Source organism: Halichoerus grypus, chromosome 7 (assembly GCF_964656455.1).
Source record: "Halichoerus grypus chromosome 7, mHalGry1.hap1.1, whole genome shotgun sequence".
Taxonomy (NCBI): domain Eukaryota; kingdom Metazoa; phylum Chordata; class Mammalia; order Carnivora; family Phocidae; genus Halichoerus; species Halichoerus grypus.
Genome location: NC_135718.1, coordinates 78,198,932 through 78,219,913, shown reverse-complemented (window position 1 = coordinate 78,219,913; position 20,982 = coordinate 78,198,932). Strand labels below are relative to the sequence as shown.

General features: G+C 37.7%; 1 long non-coding RNA gene across 3 annotated transcripts in view; it reads right to left on the bottom strand.

Annotated features, from left to right (window-relative positions):
- LOC118555338 (uncharacterized) overlaps window positions 1-20,982 on the bottom strand; it is a 78,127-nt gene that overhangs the window by 55,858 nt on the left and 1,287 nt on the right. For 2 of the 3 annotated variants that reach the window (XR_013449781.1, XR_013449783.1), the window contains exons 2-4: window positions 18,795-19,020; window positions 16,182-16,505; window positions 1,688-1,859 (exon numbers count right to left, since the gene is read on the bottom strand). This is a non-coding gene — a long non-coding RNA (uncharacterized LOC118555338). Of the gene's footprint in view, window positions 1-1,687; window positions 1,860-15,954; window positions 16,049-16,181; window positions 16,506-18,794; window positions 19,021-20,982 lie in introns of all 3 variants that reach the window. The other variant, XR_013449782.1, reaches the window with a different exon arrangement.

Sequence of the window (20,982 nt, the reverse complement as noted above, 5' to 3'; positions counted from 1 at the left end):
ACCTTGCAATTACATTTTCTGTAACATGTTAACCACCCGACTAATGAGGTGCACTTGAGTCAGTTAAGGGTGTCTCTTTGCATACCTAGACTGGGCTACATGCAGGAAAATTCCAGTATTGTATGTATGTCTGGATGTAGGTATGTATGACTATACTTGAGGAGATTTCTTTGCTTCCAGGGCATCTGATAGGACCCTCACTAAACAGGTATTATCATCTGCATACATCCTCTGGGGAGGCATTTGGGACCAGGAAGCTGCACATCTTGGTTTGTTTTGGAAAATTGCCCATGTATTTTAATCGTGTTGACTTCCTTCTGTGTCCTTTAAGGGAATTAACTCTTATTGTCCAAGCGGTATCCATGCTTGATCTTTCCACCCATCTAAACCTGTTAATGAAATCAGTCACTTTAGCAGATGTGCAGCTTGAGGTAGACTTAACAAATATGATACATCATCTGGCTTTACTTGCAATTTTAAAGGTGATGATAAAAATTATGAGAGGACTTTTAAAAGCTTCCTAGTTTAGGCATTACATGATATGACCATACACTACAGGGGCCATGGAACAGAGTCAGCTCCAGCCCAGCTCATTTCACTATGAAGACCATCGGGGTAACAATGGACTCATCTCTGCATGGACCCATCAGCTGCCTTGACAGGATGGTTTCAGGAAAGCTGAAGAAGACTGTTTTTAACCAAAAATGTTCCCCCATTACTTCTTGCTCAGAATCCAATTTAATATGTGGTAAGTATCTTAGTTTGAGTTTACCCTAAAGCAGACCACTCAACAAGGACTTGCGACCAGACATTTTATTTGAAGGTTATCCTAGGAATTGATGTGAGAGAGTGGAAGGAGTGAGACATGGAAGAGAGAAAGCTCTGGAGAAACCTGAGAACAGAATATCCATCCTTATCACACCTCACATGAGAGCTCTTAGCTTATAAACCAATTTGCTAGTCTAAGAGAGAAAAATACCCCTACGTTACTTTTCATTGAGTGTTCTGATGTTAAAGGAACTTATGCCCATTTAAGAGAACATAACAGTTTGAAGAAAGGATACTGAGTAAACGACTAGAACAGATGACTCACACTGATACAGAAATAACAGAACAGACAGAAGAGCTCTTCTGCAATGTAATGAGAACTCTCAGGGAGATAGAATTAGAGAGCACAAAGTAATTCCTGAAACTGAATACATGGTTTCAAACTTAAAATTCAGTAGAAAACCTGGGGGAAAAAGCACTACCAGAAAAAATTAAATGATGTGGAAGAATAATGAAGGAAATATCTTCTAACACAAAGCCAAAATATAAATAATAAAAGTAATGAATGACAAGTTAACAAAAAATGAAGCATAGATTCAGAAGACCTTATGTGCATGGAATTTCATAGGATTACTAGAACCCAAGATGGGTAAAAAAAAAAATTTTTTTTTCAAACAAAAGTTCTCACAGATTTATAACTGAACCAACCTACTGGTGCAGAAGCATTATGTAACAGAGAAAAATCACTTTGCTGATAAAGCACTATTGTTCAGGTAGTAGTGATGTAGTTTACAGAGTATATGATGTGAGCAGGGGATCTTCACGCAGCATAAATACGTGTGTCATCTCATGTGTGATCGATCCCTTGCAGACCCAGCTTGGGTCTCCTCCAATCCCTCCTCTTGGAGTTGTACCTTACCTGTTTTCATCTGAATCCACTGGGGAATGGGATGATTCTGTGTTTGTTTCTTAGCCAGGAATTGTTTGATCCTGAAAGTCTTGTGAGGAGACATGGCGAGGAACACACAAACACACACACGGTGATGGTGGAGGAAGGGAGCCATGATGAATCAAACTTGGATCCTGGGAAGCTAATAAGAATGGGAATATGAGCAATAATAAGAAAAACATTAATTCTGTGACATAATCATTCTTGAAAATAGTTTTGTTTTCAAATTTGTAATTTTTGCATACTCTCTTTTTGCTTCTTACAGTGGAAACTAATATATTGTGTTTGTGACTTTAAATGTTTTAAAATGTTAAGTTTGCAACACAAAATATTTCTTAAATCCTTACATTTTAATTTGTTACTTATATAAGTAGTATAGAGGTATTTAGAGGAAAGTTGTTTCATGATTTAATAAATGCTAATTTTCGATATTTATTTATTTATTTTTAAAGATTTTATTTATTTACTTGACAGAGAGCTAGAGAGAGCGCACAAGTAGACAGAGTGGCAGGCAGAGGGAGAGGGAGAAACAGGCTCTCCGCTGAGCAGGGAGCCAGACGTGGGGCTCGATCCCAGGACTCTGGGATCATGACCCGAGCCAAAGGCAGCCACTTAACCAACTGAGCCACCCAGGTGCCCCTCGATAGATATTTATATTAGCTTACCAGGATTGCCATAAAAAAGCACCATTGACTGGGTACTTTGGGCTCCTCAGGGTACTTTTTTTTCTGTGCTGCTTAAACAACAGAAATTTATTTTCTCACTCATCTGGAGGCTGGAAGTTCAAGATCAAGGTGTCAGCAGTGTTGGTTTCTTCTGAGGACTCTCTTTGGCTTGTGGATGGCAGTCTTCTCCTTGTATCTTCATTCAGCCTTCCTCCGTGCTTGTGTCCACAAACAATCTACTTATTTCTTACTCAGCTTGGGTTCTACTAATCTTACATGACCCAAGAGGAAAAGAATACCATCTTGGTCAAGCTAAAGTGACAAATCCTGGGTTGCTGACTGGATTGAAATTTTTTTGGAGGAGGGGTTGAATTGGGATCAGAATAGGAGACCTGTGAGCAGATAATTCACATTTGAACCACTCACAGATTTTTATTATAAAGTTTCACTAATCACCATCATGGGATTTTTTCCAAACCTATCTGTTAGTTTCTTATTAGGGCTGTAACAAATTACCACAGACTTAGTTGTTTAAAATAACAAAAATTTGTTCTCTGATAGTTCTAGAGTTGGAAGTCTGAAATCACTTTCACGGAGCTAACATCAAGGTGTTGTCAGGGCTGATTCTTTCTGGAGGTGCTGAGAAGAGAATCCATTTCCTTGACTTTTTTTCAGCTTCTGGTGGCCTCCTGTATTCCTTTGATTATAGCCCCTACCTCTGTCTTCAAAGCACAGTGCACCAGCTTCTGTTCCAACATCCCACCATCCCCCCCTCTGACTTGGACTACTCCTCTGACCATCCTACAAGGAGTGTCGTGATGACATCAGCCCACCCAGATAATCCAGAATCATCTCCCATCTTAAGGTTCTTAATCCATCTGCAAAATCCCTTTTGCCACACAAGGTAAAATTCACAGATTCTGCAGGATTAGGACGTGGACATCTTCAGAAATCATTATTCAGTTTACCATACTATCCTTAATACATTTCATATGCATAGATTTAAATTTTAGAAAACTTGGTGTTTTTACTAGAACTGAGGTGTTCTGTAGGCTGCACCTAATTTTTATCCTTTAATAATGATATATTGACATAGTCTGTCAGTATAATTGGAAATTTATGTATGTCTTATTAGTACTTCATTATAATTATAGGGTCATCTAAATGTTATATTACCTGGAAGATGAGAAAATGAATGTGTGCAGTTAGCTTTCTTTAAGGGGGACATGTGTCCATTTTTTCATCTTGAAGCATATCTTCAAACACACCACCGGACTCTCATTTAAATGGTTACTGTGTGTGACTAGAGATGCTATTCAGCTATTACCTCCTGCCCCCAGGGAGATCCCACTTGCTGATTAGCCCTTCCTTGATACAGTTTTTTTTTTTCCTCAGAACTGTTGGAAAAAATTCATGAACGTTGGTTCACTCTTTCTGTCCATACAAATAGAAACAGGAACTTAACTTCTTCATGAATGGATATACTTAATAAAAATAGATATATTATAATTATTAATAAGTTATATATTCCATAATAAACATTATCCTACTTACTAAAATTAACAAAAGCTAAATAGAATCTATTCACCTTTTTAGGTATTACAACTATCATTTTTATACCTTGTATAAATTTTCCTTTTGCACACCATTATAAACTCATGGTCTTTTAAAAATTCAATGAGTTCTAATTTATCATAATTTTTATAATTTTTTGCAAGTTGGCTCAACTTGGTGATAGGGAACCCCCTAAAATTGGCCTCTTTGGCTTTTTAGAATTGCCTCCAAAGATCTTGAGAACACCATGACTTCCTAGGAAAAATAGGAATTTCTGGATGCCTCCTGATTGTTTTCTGCTCCAGTACATTAAATTAACTATCCTCAGGAGCCTTGGTTTCCTCTTAGTAGAGAATGATGTTAGCGATCAAAATATGGGCTCCAGAGGCATGTAAAAGAAGCAGCGGTGATGAGTAGAAGGGCTGCTTCTGGGGCTGCTCAGGACAGCCACAATTAAGATTTCTTTTCAGGGTTCACACTGGTCGTTCCAACTTGACACATTCTGTTCTCGTACCCTGCTTATTGGTGTATGGTTTCATCAGTCACCAAGACTTTCCCATATTGACACTTGTAAACAAAGCAAAATAAAAGCCAGCAGTGGGATACCATTTTTCATCTTTCAAACAGGCAAAGATTAGGAAGATTGAGGATGCTCAGTGTTGGCCAGAGGGAAGGGAAATAAGACATTCTTGTGGACCACTGGTGGTAGCGTAAGCTAGTATAACATTTTCAGAGAACAACTTGGCAACATCTATTGACAGTAAAATATTCTTTAGCCCAGAAATTCCACTTTTAGGGATCTGCCTTACATATAAATTCATACACAGTATGTATGACCAGTGCAGCATGGCCTGAGCTGGTGTATAACAGGAAAAACATCTAAATGCCATCATAAGGGGATGGGTTAAATAAATCATTATGGTACAACCGTACACAGTGAAACACTATGGAACCATTAAAAAGAAAGAGGCTATACATGTTCCCATGGAAAAATACCTAAGATACATTTATGGGTTAAAAAAAATAAGGTAAAGAAAAATTAGTTTACTCTGATCCCACGTGTGTATGTGTGTGTGTATGTATATCTATATATGTACACACACATATGGATATATACGTAGATATACACATTTGCATTCTAATAGCAAATGGCTGGATATATAAGAAACAATAGTTTTGCCTCTGGAAACTGGAGGTGGCTAGAGAGAGGAAGACTTACATTATAATATTTTATAATAATAAACTTTATAAATACTGTCAATATTATCTCAGGGAAAACAGTTCTCTTTTTGAGCTCATCCATTAATGCTGTTAAAAAAAAATTCAACTGAGTGAACTTCAAAGATCTTCTGGCTTTATTCAGTGATTCATGAATTGAGCAGCACCCCATGCAGCAGACAGAAAAGAGCTCTGAGGAGCTGTACAAAATTAAAGGCTTCTATAGCCACAAGGGAGCAGTAACAAAGTTACACCAGCAGGAAGTGGACTGGTTGGGGCAAGGTCACTTTTCTTTAGGGGATGGCAGGGATCCATCTGGCAGATTTCTACACCAGTGCTGGTCAGGTGATTCCTGACTAATTGGTTTAAGATTCCATTTCTGGGAGAGATCAAAACTGTAATTAATTCAGTCTTGGTTTGGTGACCTGGGGCTTAGCATAAGTGACTCCATTTTGGTCCTGTTGTCTTGTTTTTAACAATATGGACTAAGAGCTAAGTTTAAATTTATTTCAGTTTTTCCCCATTATTGACTGAGAATTCCTTCTTCCAGTAGTTCCTCTGTTTTCAATAACATCATTCTCTACATTGAGTCATTGCTGGGCTTTGTTTCCCCTGATTATAGCGTCAGTACCTGGTAAGAAGATAAACTCCTTCCCCAGGAATCTGATTGCATTAAAGGCTGCAGTGTTCTCATCCGACAACTGTAAAACAGAGGCTGCATGGCCTACTAATGACAGTTTCTTAAAGAGGAGAGGTAAATTTTATTAAACAATGAAAACCCTTTTCAGGCTGCCTTCATTTTGCTGTTCTAATGGCCATTTTTACCCAGCAAAAGTGGTTAAAATGAACGATTAAAAGAATTCAAGGGGTGAATTAAATTCTTAGAGATTTTCAAAGAATGATATTATTTCCCTCAAAATCACACATCTGTTGTGTATCAAATAAATTTCAACATTCAGAGGAGACTACAGAAATATGAGATCAGAGAAATCAAAGGCTGCTATTAAGTTTTATTTCTTTAGGTATCTCTTCTCTGGGATTTCTCATTCATGCACCTCATTTTTATCCAACCAAGTAACTCATCAAACACTATACTTATTAAAATAAATACCATGACCAGGACTGGACTAAGATTTAGGGCTATAACTGTTAAAAAAAAAAAAAAAAAAAGTAGTGTTACCTTTACAAATGTATGAAACAAAAAGAAAAAACAGAGGGTCAATCTATAGCTAAAAAGACTTAAAAGACTATTAACTAAGTTCAAGATGTGAACCTTACTTATAACCTGAGTCCAGAAAGCACATTTTTAAAAAGATGAAAAAAATTAGAAATTTAAATTCTGCCTGGATGTTTGATGATATTAAAGATGCTGAATTCGGGGCGCCTGGGTGGCTCAGTCGGTTGAGCGACTGCCTTCGGCTCAGGTCATGATCCTGGAGTCCCGGGATCGAGTCCCGCATCGGGCTCCCTGCTCGGCAGGGGGTCTGCTTCTCCCTCTGACCCTCCTCCCTCTCATGCTCTCTGTCTCTCATTCTCTCTCTCGCAAATAAATAAAATCTTTAAAAAAAAAAAAAAAAAAAAAAAAAAAAAGAAGTGGAAGAATGGAGCGCTTTTCAAGCGCTTTTAAAAAAAAAAAAAAAAAAAAAGATGCTGAATTCATTTCTAGGTGTGATAGTGGCATTGTAGTTGTTATAAAAAGGAGTGCTTTTAGAAACACATACTGAAATATTTGCAAATAAAATCATATGATGTCTGAGACTTCCTTCAAGATAATATAAAGGTGTGGGGAATAGGTAGGGGTGCAGCAGGGACAGGATTGGCCATGGGTTCGTGGGGACTGAGGCTAGGTGATGGTACATGAGGACTTATTATTTTATTCTGTTTCTTTCATCTACTTTCAAAAAAATTTTAAAATCCGCCCTTCTTCCTCCCTTGGGCAAAAAAAAAAGAGATACAGATTGAATCCCGACCTTCCTGGAGTTTTCAGTCTTAAGTGAGAAAGCAACACTCAATGAGTAAATAAAAGATGAAGTGTGTTAAAAATGAGAGTGCAGGGGCGCCTGGGTGGCTCAGTTGGTTAAGCATCTGACTCTTGATTTCCGCTCAGGTCATGATCCCGACGTCCTGGGATCGAGCCCCGAGTGGGCTCCCTGCTCAGTGGGGAGCCTGCTTCTCCCTCTCCCCTTGCCCTTCCCCCTGCTTGTGCACTCTCTCAAATAAATAATAAAATCTTAAAAAAAAATGAGAGTGCAGGGTGACAGCAGACCTTGCAACTGGGCAAGATACCTGGAGGTGGAGGGAGGAGTTAGTTGAATGTTTCTTTACCGAAGTTTAGTTGAAACAACATTGAAAGGTGGGGTGGAATTGTGAGAGGGGAGAGATAGAGGTATTCACCAGGCAGCAAACAGCATGTTCAAAGGCCTGGAGAAGTGGGTATAGTATATACGTATCTTACAGTCTGTACAAGTTGAAATAGGATGTAAAGTTAAAAAGTCAGCTGAGGGGCGCCTGGGTGAAAAAAAAAGTCAGCTGAATATTTTGTTTGCATATGTCACAACATTTATCTGAACTTGAAACAGGTATGTCCACATTATCTTTTACCGTGTCACCTCCTATCCCATGCGACTAAATTCAATGAGCTGTATTCTCAGTATCACGGATGTAAAGTCAAATAATATATGGTTGTTTCCTGTAAGAACCTCACAGTCCAATGACAGTGACAAATATATCTCTACCTGTCTATACCTTATCAAAATGAAATGTGACAATATCTCTACTAACAGAATACAGTGAAGACTGTAGGGATATAGAGAAGGAGTGGTTCCTTCTGCCGATTAGAACAGCAAAAGCCTCAGAGGAGAGCATGCCACTGGAGCTAGGTTTTAAAAGATAAGTAGGACTTGGTGAGTCAAAAACAGAGAAGATGCTATTACTCCCAAGGACAAGCGTCATAACAATCTCTTTGTTGAGTGATTACTAGCTGAAAAAGTTTGTTCTCTAAAACCACAGACTATCAGAATCTTTGCTGTTTGAAACTATACATTAAGAATAAAATATCTCACTCTTGCCCGGAGATTCTAAGACAATTTGACACAGAGACTCAGCCTCGATTTCCAACCCAAGTAAGATAAGGGGGTTCTGGATACAACACTCTGCATCTATCTTAACTGCAGTTTCTAAGGAAACAGGATGCAGGATCCTTCTCAGACCTGATATTGACCTCTGGTTTGCTTTAAGTCTACCCAAACATTGCTTCATTTATATTTCATTCAAACTCAACTCTTACCCCAAATCCTATAATAACTTTATCTTTTCTTGGTTTGGCCAGATGCCTCACAATTCTTATGTGTGTGATCTCCCTCACTGCAAAGGGTCAATAAAGCTGACGAGTACAGTGTGGTCCCTTGTAGGCTAATTGTGCTAGGACAAATGACACGTCTTCAGAGAGGCCTGCTCTGATGTTGTATCCCAGGATAAAGTAGTGTTCCCAATGCACTCTGTGATAAGCACATCCTACTTTTCTTTCATGGTTTACTATATCCTTCAAGACTCCAAAGCAATGCAATGATTTAGTCAAAATATCTGGTTAGAAATATTAACTAGTTATATTGTTCTACTCTACTGGTAACTGTATAAAGTTGAGAGCAACCTAAATGTTCACTCCTTAAAGTCTGAAGCGATTTAACATATTCATTGCCTCCTACCACACCTCAGGATGTTTGCATGGTGCATAAAAGTTATAAAAATCTGTAGCACTTGGAAACACTGTTTTGACCAATTTGGAAAAAAAAAGTTTATAAACAATTTAAACAACAACTAAATCAGCAAAGCAGGCCTGATAAACTGCAAATGAATCAGAAAGAAAAACATTGAAATAGCAGGAAAAAATTCTAATATATGCTTTTTGTTGTTTCTTTTCTTACATATATTTTGTTGGGTTTTTTCTTACTCTGAAAGCAAGGCATATAATAACAAAAAAAAAGCAAAAAGAACATAAAGGACACCATAGTTCTAGCCTACACGCAGGTAATAGAATTTAACACCTGGTTGCTGCTTCTTTCCTAAACACACATTCTTCCTCTGAACACAACCACTTTTTATCCTAAACTACCAGCATCCCTGTCCCTGGAGCCTTTCGATAGCTGGTTTCCAAGCTCCAAAGCCTGAGGGGGGGAGTGGAGAGGCAGAAGGCTCGAGAACAAGCATGGCAGCAAAGCTGAAATAAAACTTCCTATGTTGCGATTTTGCCTTGGGTTCATTCTGAGGCCTAAAAACAACCAAGCAGCCGCTCAGGAACTGTCTCATAAGCGAATGAACAAACAGATGTGTCAATAAACAAAATCGGTTTACCACGTATCTATGTCATGTTCAATTTTTCCCAAGAATGCTATTTCCATCTTCGGGATAAAAATTCAGCATAGTATTTTCAGCTCTTGAAACGGGCTAGTGTGGGCACATATTAATCTCCTGCCTGGCCCCCTTCCTATCTGAAACCACCAGCCTGGGCTAACTAGCACCTTATCGCTTCACATTTTCCTCCGCTCCTCTATGCTGTTACATGAGATATTTTGTTTAATCCTAAGTACTTCAGTTACTGCTCCTGTCAAAAACAGATACCTTATCACTGGGATTTGATCTGAGAGCAGAAATTCCACTGTAGTCATCGGTCCTACATTAAGAGTCAAGCAAGGCTTTTTCTCTTTTTTAAAAAAATATATACCAGCCATCCCTCAACTACGTTCCAAATCAACAAATATTTTTATCCACTCTTTAAAAATGTTGAATTTCTTAAAAAATGGTTTATTGTACTCACATGTAAAACAGAATAAATAAAAGTGGCCCAGTATTAAGCCCCACTGCTTCTTACTTCAAAGAATGTCCTCTAGATTTGCTATTGTTTGCAAAACAAATATATAAAATATACATTAAATATTCCAGTTACATGAACAACAACAATTATGCAAAGCTTCAACAAATCATAGTTGTGCCTAATGTATCATGTAGCAACACTCATTATGAAGTAGTTTTAATACAGAGAACATTCTTTTTTCCAGAAATTATAAAAAAAACAGGTCTTTCTTTTGGGAATATCTAAGGCATGTGAATATTTGACTTTCAAATGCCCAACATAGAAATGGCCGGTTGCTTCCTGCTTTCCTCAACTCCCCATGTGAATGAGAGCCAAGCTATCCTGAACCGAACTTTCCTGAATGCACGGAACAGCCCATCCCAACATCTCTTTCTATCTTCTTTCTTTTCTCTCAGACTTCCATTCTCTTATAGGTAACAACTGTCTTTAATCTATCACAAGAAACAGAAATAGCTTAGCTCTTGGCTATTCTCCTCCTCCTTGGGCACACGCCCAGTCACACCACTACTGTAGGACCTTAAAGAAATTAACCTCATAGAGCCTGTTTCCTCATCTGTACAATGAGGTAATGGTACCCACCTGAAAAGGTGGTAAGGATTTTTGAAATAAAGTATGCAAAGCTTTCAGCACAATGCTTTGCTGGCGAATGCCTTGTACGTGGTAGTATTATCTACATTACTCTCTTCAGCAAGGAGAACAATCCTTCTCAAACCCACAATCTTAAGTAAGTGATATAAAAATAGTGCTTGTGATAAAACTGTTTCTCAAAAAAGTAACAATGACTTTGGAAGTAAAATTTGTCATTGCATTAATTGTGTTGCTGCTGTAATAAATTATGACAAACTTAGCGACTTAACACAAGTTTATTATCGTAAGGTCTGGAGATGGGAAGTTTAACATGGGTCCGCAGGACAGCTTTCCTGGTGAGGCTCCGTAGGGAGAACCCACTTCCTTGCCTGTTCTGGCCACCGGCTCCTAGAGGCCGCCCACATTCCTTGGTGAGTGGCCCAGCATCACTCTAACCTCTGTGCCTCTCATCACCTCACCTCCTCCCCCAAAGCTGCAGGCCCACATCGCCTCTCTTCACTCTGACCCTCTTACCTTCCAGAGGGACCCTGGTGATGACTTGCTTATACCACATACTCTCCCCATCTCAAGATCCTTAACTTAACCGCATCTGCAAAGTCCCTTTCTATTGTGTAAGGTCACGTATTCACAGGTCCCAGGGATTTGGATGTGAACACTGGGGTCATTATTTAGCCTACCAGAGTCATTTAAAATGATCAGGCCATTTAACCTTCTGGAAACTGCCCTGAAATTTCACCAGATCTACAGAAAACTTTCTATCTTCTCATTTTTCACTAATAAAATCTGCTTGTCTTTAGGTGTAACCAGTTGATAAAAATAATGCCATTTCTGATTCAATATGTTTTCCTAATTTGGATAATTATCAATGTTTTGATAGAGTAGTGTACTACAAGGTCATGGCAAATGTGTATTCTGTGTACACAGGCTAAATTGAGACGCAAACAACCATCATGATATTCATCCTCTGGGTGAATTATTTCATACTCCCAAACAATGTACTCACCAACTTGCAAGACAAAATATTTTTTTTTATTGTGATAAAATATACATAACATAAAGTTTGCCATTTTAACCATTGTTAAGTATACAATCTAGTGTGTTAATTATATTCACAATGTTGGGCAAATATCACCACCATTTCCAAAACTCTCTCATCATCCCAAACAGAAACCTGCATCCACTGAGCAATAACTCCCATTCCCTCTTCTTCCCAGCCCCTGCAAACCTTGAATCTACTTTCTGTCTCCATGAATTTGCCTATTTTAGATATTTCATTTAAGTGGTACATTATATTTGTCCTTTTCTGTCTGGTTTACTTTACTTACCATAATATTTTTCAAGGTTCAACCATGTTGTAGCATGTATTAAGTACTTCGTTCTTTTTTTAAGACGTATTTATTTATTTGAGAGAGAGGGAGAGAGTGCACGTGAGTGGGGGGAGGAGCAGAGGAATAGGGAGAGAGAGAATCTCAAGTGGACTCCACACTGAGTGGGGAGCCCAATGCGGGGCTCAATCTCAAGACCTTGAGATCATGACCTGAGCCAAAATCAAGAGCTGGACATTTAACTGACTGAGCCACCCAGGCACCCCAGTACTTTGTTCTTTTTATCGCTGAATAATATTCCATTGTACGTGTAATACCACATTTTGGTTACCCACTGATATGTTGATGACACTTGGGTTGTTCCCACCTTCTAGCTGTTGTGACTAATGCTGTTATGAATATTGCTGTATGAGTATCAGTTTGAGCCCATGTTTTGGTTATACACTAGGAGTGGAATTGCTGGATGATAAAGTAGTCTATGTGTAACTTTTTGAGGAATTGCCAAACTGTTTTCCACAGTAGCTGTTCCATTTTACTTTCCCACAAGCAAATACTAGAATTCTACTTTCTCCACATTTTCACCACAACTAGTAATTACTTTCTTTTAAATTTTAACCATCCTAGTAGGCGTGACATGATATTTCCTGTGTTTTTGATTTGCATCTTTTCATGTGTTCACTGACCATCTGTGTATCTTTTGGGGGGAAATGTCTATTCAAATCTTTTGCCCATTTAGAAAATTAGGTTTGTGTTCCTGTGGTTGAGTTATAGGATTTTCTATATATTTTGGATATTTGTCCCTTATCAGGTGTATGATTTGCTAATAGTTTCTCCCATTCCATGGGTTGCCTTTTTACTCTCTTGAAGTCCAACTTATTGTTTCTATTATCACTTGTGTTTTTGATGTCATATTTAAGAAAATATTGCCAAACCTAAGTTTATGAAGACTTTTTCCTTTTTTTTCCCCAGAGTTTTATAGTGTTTAATTTTTAACTTTTATAGCTTTTAAATTTAGGTCTTTGATCCATTTTGAGTTAATATTTGTATATGGTGTAAAGTAAGGGTCCAACTTCATACTTTTGAATGTGGATATCCCAGCACCCTTTGTTAAAAGACTGTCCTTTCCTTACTGAATGGTCTTGGCAACTTAGTTGAAAATCAGTTGATCATAGATGTGAAGGTTATTTCTGAGTTCTCAACTCTCTCAAGTCCACTGGTTTGTATGTCTTCCTTATGTCAGTACCACACTGTTTGGAGTATTGTAGCTTTGTAGTAAGTGTTAAGGGCAGGAAATGTGAGTCTTTCAACTTTGTTCTTTTTCAGATTGTTTTGGTTGTTCTGGGTCCCTTGAAGTTCCATATGAATTTTAAGATGGGCTTTTCCATTTTTTAAAAAGCACTGTTGGGATTTTGATAGTGATTACACTGAATGTGCATATCACTCTGGGTAATACTGTCATCTTAGCAATATTAAGTCTTCCAACCCATGAACACAGGATGCCTTTCCATTTATTTAGGTTTTCTCTAATTCTTACAGCAATATTTTGTAGCTTTCAGTGTGAAAGTTTTGCGCCTCATCGGTTAAATTTATTCCTAAGAATTTTATTCTTTTGGATGGTATTGCAAATGGGATTGTCTTCTTAATTTCCTTTTCAGATTTTTCACTGCTAGTGCATAAAAATTCAACTGATTTTTGTATCCTGCAACTTTGCTAAATTCATTAATTAGCCCTAAAAGGAGTGTGTGTGTGTGGGGGGGGGTATGTATGCATATTTGCATGTATTCTTTATGTTTTCTACATTTATGTAATCTATGGTATAGTCAGTTTTACTTCTTCTGTTCCAATATGGCTGCACTTTATTTCTTTTTTTCTTGTCTAATTCCTCTGGAACTGCCAATACTATGTTGAATAGAAGTGGCAAAAACAGGCATCCTTGTCTTGTTCCTGATATTAGGGGAAAAGCTTTCTTTCCTTCTCCATGATGTTAGTTGTGGGTTTTTTGATATTTATCTTTTATCATGCTGAGAAGGTTCCCTTCTATTCCTAGTTTATTATGAAGGGATGTCAGATGCTGTCAAGTGTTTTTTCCACATCAATTGAAATGACCATGTGGTTCTCCCCCACCTTTATTCTATTCATGTGCTGTGTTACATCGATTGAGTTTGTATGCTGAACCATTATTACATTTCTGAGATAAATCCCCCTTGGTCATGGTGTATAATCCTTTCTATATGCTGCTGAATTCAATTTGCTAGCATCAGTTGAGGATTTTTGTGTCTACATTCAGAAAGGATATTGTCTAATTTTCTTGTAGTGTCTTCTCAGGCTTTTTATTCCTTAAATCAGTAGTAACATCCCCTCTTTAGGTTCTCAGGGTAATGCTGGCCTCATAGAATGAGTTGAGAAGTATTTCTCCTCTTCTATTTATTTAATAAAAGGTTTTTCTTTGCTGGGAGTTTTTTTTTTTTATTGAATGTGTTGTTATTTTTTTCATAAATAGAAACCACATCACTTTATTTGTTACAGTGAATAATGAGAAGCACTAATTCAAGAGGGCCACAGAAAGCTTTTACACCCACATAATAGAAACGATAAGCACCTTCACCATCCATGCCTTTTGTTCGCTTTTTCTTTTGATCTCTGTTCCCCCATGTACATCAGTATGTTGCTTCCAGAATGGTACTCTGCCCTTGAATCTTATACTAGTTGGGAGGCTAGTCTATCACCTTCCCTTAATAACTCCCAAGTTGTTGGGAGGTTTTTGATTGCTGATCCAGTCTTCTTACTTGCTATGGGTCTATTCATATTTTCTTTTTCTTCTTTAGTCAGTTTTGGTAGTTTGAGTGCTTCTAGGGATTTGTCCATTCCCTCCAGGATATCCAATTTGTTTGGTATACAACTGTTCATAGTATTCTCTTATAATGCTTTTTATTCCTTTAATCAGTAGTAACATCCCCTCTTTAGGTTCTGATTTTATTGTATTTTGTTTTAAAGATTTTATTTATTTATTTATTTGACAGAGACAGACACAGCGAGAGAGGGAACACAAGCAGCGGGAGTGCGAGAGGGAGAAGCAGACTCCTGCTGAGCAGGGAGCCCGATGTGGGACTTAATGCCAGGACCCTGGGATCATGACCTGAGCCAAAGGCAGACGCTTAACGACTGAGCCACCCAGGCGCCCCTAGCTTCTGATTTTAGTAGTTTAAGTATTCTCTTTTTTCTTAATCTAACTAAAGGTTTGTCAATTTGTTGATCTTTCCAAAGAACCAGTGTTTGGTTTCATTGATTCTATTGTTTTTGTATTCTCTATTTCATTTACTTCTGCTCTAATCCTTATTATCCTTATTATTTTCTTCCTCTTTATGGCTTCAAACTCAATTTAATATATTCCTGAATTAGTTTTTTTCTCAAATACCTAAAATGTAAAAATAAATAAGTACCTCTGTGCCATCAAAGAATAGCCTACTTGTTAGATTTACTGTTTAAATCCACATGAACACCTCTCATATAATTAACAGAATATTACTATGTCTTTATGAAGATGTTCAGAAAAGGCTTAAGGTCATGAAGGAGAGCTACCCCAGACTGAACATTAAGGCCATCCTCTAGTTTCCAAGACTGTGTCAGCCTTGAAACAACACCACCACAAGCCTCTTGGCACCTACAAGAAAAACTGAAATCAAGTCTCTCATTTTTAGACTATGGCGTCATCATGAAACACATCAGAACTTGGCCTATTTCTGTAGAAAACAAGCATGACAAGAATTCTCTGATAGCCTGTGAACAATGATTTCTCCCCTTGAGAGAAAAGCATGGATCTAAGTGACACCATTACTATAATGTGATTCCACAACTCTCCCCATAAATGTGCTCCTCAGTCCCTAAGACTAGCTTTCTAAGGGTGTGCTTGGAAGAGCTGACTTCTCTCTGCTTCATTTGCATCTCTTGCTTAGCTTTCAAACGTCACCTTGTCTGACCCAGATCTCCATCACCAGATATCTCATTATGCCCACCTACCTCCTCCTCTTCCTTGGACTTCCCATGCTTCATAAACCATGATCATTCTGAGTGAGACACCCAAGGTCAGGTCTAAGGAGATGGGATCAGGTAACTTCAGCAAAATCAAGAAAGACATGACAGGTTTAACCGAAGGGGTTAAGTGGGGTTAATAATTACGTACACCAATTAGGACTCTCTACGGAAAATAATGAAACACTAGTTCAAACAGTAAAGATGGTTATTACCTTAGATGACAGGAAGCCCAGAGGCGGTATACTCCAGGTTTCATTCATCAGCTCAATGGCATCATGAAGGACTCAGGTTCTTTCCACAATCGGCCATGTCATCTCGCTGTGTTGGCTTTGTTTTCAAGCTGGCTCCTCACTGGTTCTAAGATGGCTGCAGCAAGTCTAGTCATTGCATTTGGACATGCTAATGTCCAGAAAAGTTGCCTCTTCCTCAAGTGTATCACTCTTTTGCATTTTAAGAATTTTTTAAAGATTATATTTAAAATTATTGGCATCTCTGTGCTTTGAATCTCTCTCATCTTTCCAAACCATGAATCGCATCTATTAAAAACAAAATGTTGGTATAAAATAAAATTTTAGAAATAAATTTCATGGAATAGATGCCGAGTGAGCTGGGAATTTTTAAGAGGTGGATAGAGGGAGAGGTGCATGGAATAGTAGAAGGTGAGAATCTAGTGGGGCTTAAATCCTGCAAGAATAGAAGTTTAGAAACAGGAGCAAAAGTTTTGAGCCAGGACTTCTTGGCCTCTCCATTTTTTGTTTGTTTGTTTGTTTGTTTGTACCTTCTTAATTCTAAAGGATTTGTATTTTAGAACTTGCCTTGGCTAAATTTTCTTAATCTTATGTTTTAAACTGTCTCATTTAATCAATAACAAGTACTCCACCATCTTTGAAATATCCATTTGAGGCATTTCATTCACTGAATACCAACTCCTTCCCTTCCAGAATATTTAACTGTGCCAACTGCAATATTTCTTCGAGTCATTAGGATCTCTGATTCACTCATCCTATAATGTGTTGACCGTTTATCACCCTATCATTTGTCTTTCTTAGAACCAAAAAAACTTTCTCAGAAACTGCTAAGTAGACTGCCCCTCCTATCTCAGTGACTAGAATTTAGTTACATGCTCTTTCCTAAACCAAAACTGGCAAGAAAAATATAATTACCAGGATTGGTTTAAACCAATCAGGACTTTTTCCTTAAGTGGGGACAGAGTGACCTTCCTGAGAGGTGAATACATACACATTGATTCCAAGAAAAAAGGGAGAATAAATGTTGAGTGGGTTAACTAATATAACTGCTATAGTATTATGTGCAATATTTATCCTTTTAGCCCCATCTACAAATGATACTTTTTGAGGTCACTGTTCATTTGTCAGGAATAGGTAGGTATCAGGAAAAGAAACACAAGGATAGCTCTCTTTCCACTTATCATATTCTAGAACTGGTTCTACTAAGTACTTGTTAGATGAGATGATTTTGGCAAGGCATCTAACCTCTCTTTGTTTTGATTTCCACATCCACAACATGATATAAATACTGTTCTTCATAGGTCATAGGATAACTGGGAAGGTAAAATAATTATGTTGCATAAATATACAGCAATATTATTTCCACATTTTATGTTCCCACACTGTTTGTTCTATCTCATTTATTCATTCATACATACACCCTTTTAACAAGTAATTCCTGACAGTCTACTTGATGTAAGGGATGGATATTTAAGTATCAAAAAAGTTTTCACCATGGCTCTTGCATCTAAGGTATTAACTAAGAATGAGTTAGCAGAACTGCTAAGAGATGCCAACACTGCTTTTCTAGCTTAGGTAATGTTGGATTTTAATACTTACTGATACGCAATATAGGCAAGTAATTCAACCCAAGAAAGATGGATTTATGTTACAAGAAAATAGTAAACAGGGGTGCCCGGGTGGCTCAGTTGGTTAAGTGTCTGCCTTCGGCCCAGGTCATGATCCCAGGGTCCTGGGATCAAGCCCCATGTTGGGGCTCTCTGATCAGCAGGGAGCCTGCTTCTCCCTCTTCCTCTGCCTGCCGCTCCCCCTGCTTGTCCTTTCTTTCTCCCTCTCTCTCTCTCTCTCTGTCAAATAAATAAATAAATAAATAAATAAATAAATAAATTTAAAAAATAGTGAACAAAAACTGAAAGACTGTTTCATGCATGGGCTAGGGAGACAACATGAAATTGACATTAATGTACTAAGTAAAAAACGTTCTTTCTGATAAAGAGCTAATGAATAACTTTTCTCTGAAAGTTCTCTGTTCTTGGGAATAAGGAAATACTGATGGCTTTAAAGTCAGCTAACCCATTGTCTTAAAGGTCAAATTGCTCAAAGAGATTTTCCAATTTTGGAAAACATTTCAGAAAAATGTTTTCAATTCCTATTGTCTATGCTTGTTCTTGAAAAATACAGGGAAGAAGAGAAATTTTTTTCCCAAGATTTAGAACCCATTATTCATCTTTGTGATGGGATAACAAGATCTTTCGGAGTGGACTTCTGGAGGAAATTATGCCGCTGAGTAACAGTACTGGCATGTATAGGAAAATCATTACAGAACAGGAGGAGAAAGTGAATAGCTACAGTTTCCTCCTATTAAATGGAAGTAGCAAAGCACAGCAAGAATACTGGCAATTTAAACATTGTATCCGGTTTCCAAAATAGTTCAATGGATTTAGAACCAACATTTGACGGGAGGGAAGAATTCACATCAAAGTCCTAGGATGTGTCGAGACACTAGAAGAGAATCTTTGTCACTGCAAAATAACTCCCTTAGCAAGGTAAAACAGAGAATGTAAAAAAGCAAGTCACCTCCATCATTGTGCACGGTTCAGTGAAGTTCTACTCATCAACTGAAACACAACGTTAAACAATTCAGCTTGGCTTTTATATGCTGGGGAACAATGTAGTATCTTATCCGTGGAGTCTGGTGATCTATGCAACCTCTGCATTCAAGCAGGGTTGAATGGACTGATGTTGAAGCAGGGATCACTCCAGCCCTGTCCATACACATGGACCCTTCTTCTGGTGGTTGTTTCTACAGCAATAAAGAACAAATAAGCACTAAATCAATAACCAGGAAAGGAAAGATGAAACAGCAGGGCAGTAAGATACTAGAGTTAAAACTTTCTTGGCGTAGGCACAAAGTTAGTTGCTTAATGTAGTTGTAAGATAACAAATATCTATGACAAACTGGCCATTGTCGGTTTACTTGGTTAAAGGAAAAGCAATAACAAGAAACATTTTAATTATGTTCAGTAAAAGTTACAAATTGATTTGGGGCCAGGAACTATATAAAGTCTTTATGTAAATTGCCTCACTTAATCTTATCAACAACTGCATAACATAGGTATTATCCCCAATTTATAGATGAAAACAAATTGAGGCAACAGTTTAACTTGCTCAAGATCTCACAGATATTAAGTGATGAAGCTGGAATTTGAGAACCAGAAAGTCTAACTTCAGAACCATGTTTTTAATCAATATGTTCTATGCTTACATAGACAGCCTACCCTATCCCCCAAAGCATTTAGCCTTTCCTTTCTTTATTGTTTCTTCACCAGAAAGCCTCTTCTTTAGTAACATTGAAAAAAATATTATAGATATCTGTAACTTAAAATACTGTATTTGACACCATGCAATCTTAAGAATGGAACAACTATTTTAGAAGTCCTATGAATAAATAATCTAGCAAAAATACCGTATTCTTTAATATAGTGGATTGATTAGAAAAGTTCTACTTAAGACAAACTAGAATAATGTAGAACAGAACTCAACTTTTTTCTTTTCCACTCCAAAGGACACAACAGATAATGTTCACTTCTGGATAAAATTACACAACCACTAGCAATTCAAGTCTTTCATTCTCTGTTGGATCCCCAGAGCTGGCCAACCAACTTTTTACTTGTTTCCCATTCTTCTCAGTTGCAAATCCTTTCCTATTTCTCTCAGTTCTAAATCCAATCCATTTCTACATTCCAAAGACCTAAATCCTATTCTCCCATCTCTTCAGACCATCTTGCCTATGTCACTGAGGAACCTGAGGCCATTAGGCTGGAAATCCATGAATTCCCTTCTGCTAGACCAACAAATGTATCTACATGTGATTCCATCCTTCCAATCTTCTCTCAGAAAAATAAGGTCTCCTCTTGTTCTGGTCCAAATCAAATTCTCTGTGCTCTTGGTTCCATGCTCTCATCTCTTCAAGGAATCTGAACCACTAATTTTCCATTCTACCTCTCATGTTGTCTTAGATTTGTCAAATATATTTGCTATCATGCTCACAACCTCACATGAGGAAAAGCGATCCATCCATGGTCTTTACCAAGACACAACCATGTTTTATACCATGCAAACTCCTGGGTACTAGCTGATTGGACAAGGTGGGCAACTACCTAAAAGGGCGCCAACTTACAGAGTGGCCAGAGAATTAAGACATGGCCTGACATGAAAAGATGAGCAGGGCCTGTTGCCTACTACTTAAAACTTCTCAAAGCTACTCACTGCTTTAAGAATGAGAAACCCATTTTAAGGAAGATGAGTGGATTTTTATTATTAGAAAAGTTAAGAAATGATCTTTGATGCATGTCTTGCTTGTGAAAGTAATTTTAATGTTCAGTGGAAGTTTATACAGTGTAGTTGCTAGAGAGCTATGCATCTTAGCACAGGAATAACATATAATATTACTGAAACATTATTGATAAAAATACCACTCATAGCAGCCTATTATATGAATTTTAAATGTCATCTGTGATTCTCACAGTAATTTCGCAATGTAGGTGCTAATATTCCTAGTTTTCAAGTAGGAAACTAAGGCACAGAGAACCTGAGTTACTTCCTAAGGTCACTCAGTTAATGACTGGCAGAGCTTGGCATCTGGATCCAAGGCTTATATACTCTTTATACTACCTCTGGCTTTTTCCTAGTGAAAAACATGAAGGCATTGCTTAATCTTATCATTTGTCATCTTGGCCATAACAACAAAATGACTGGAGCTGGT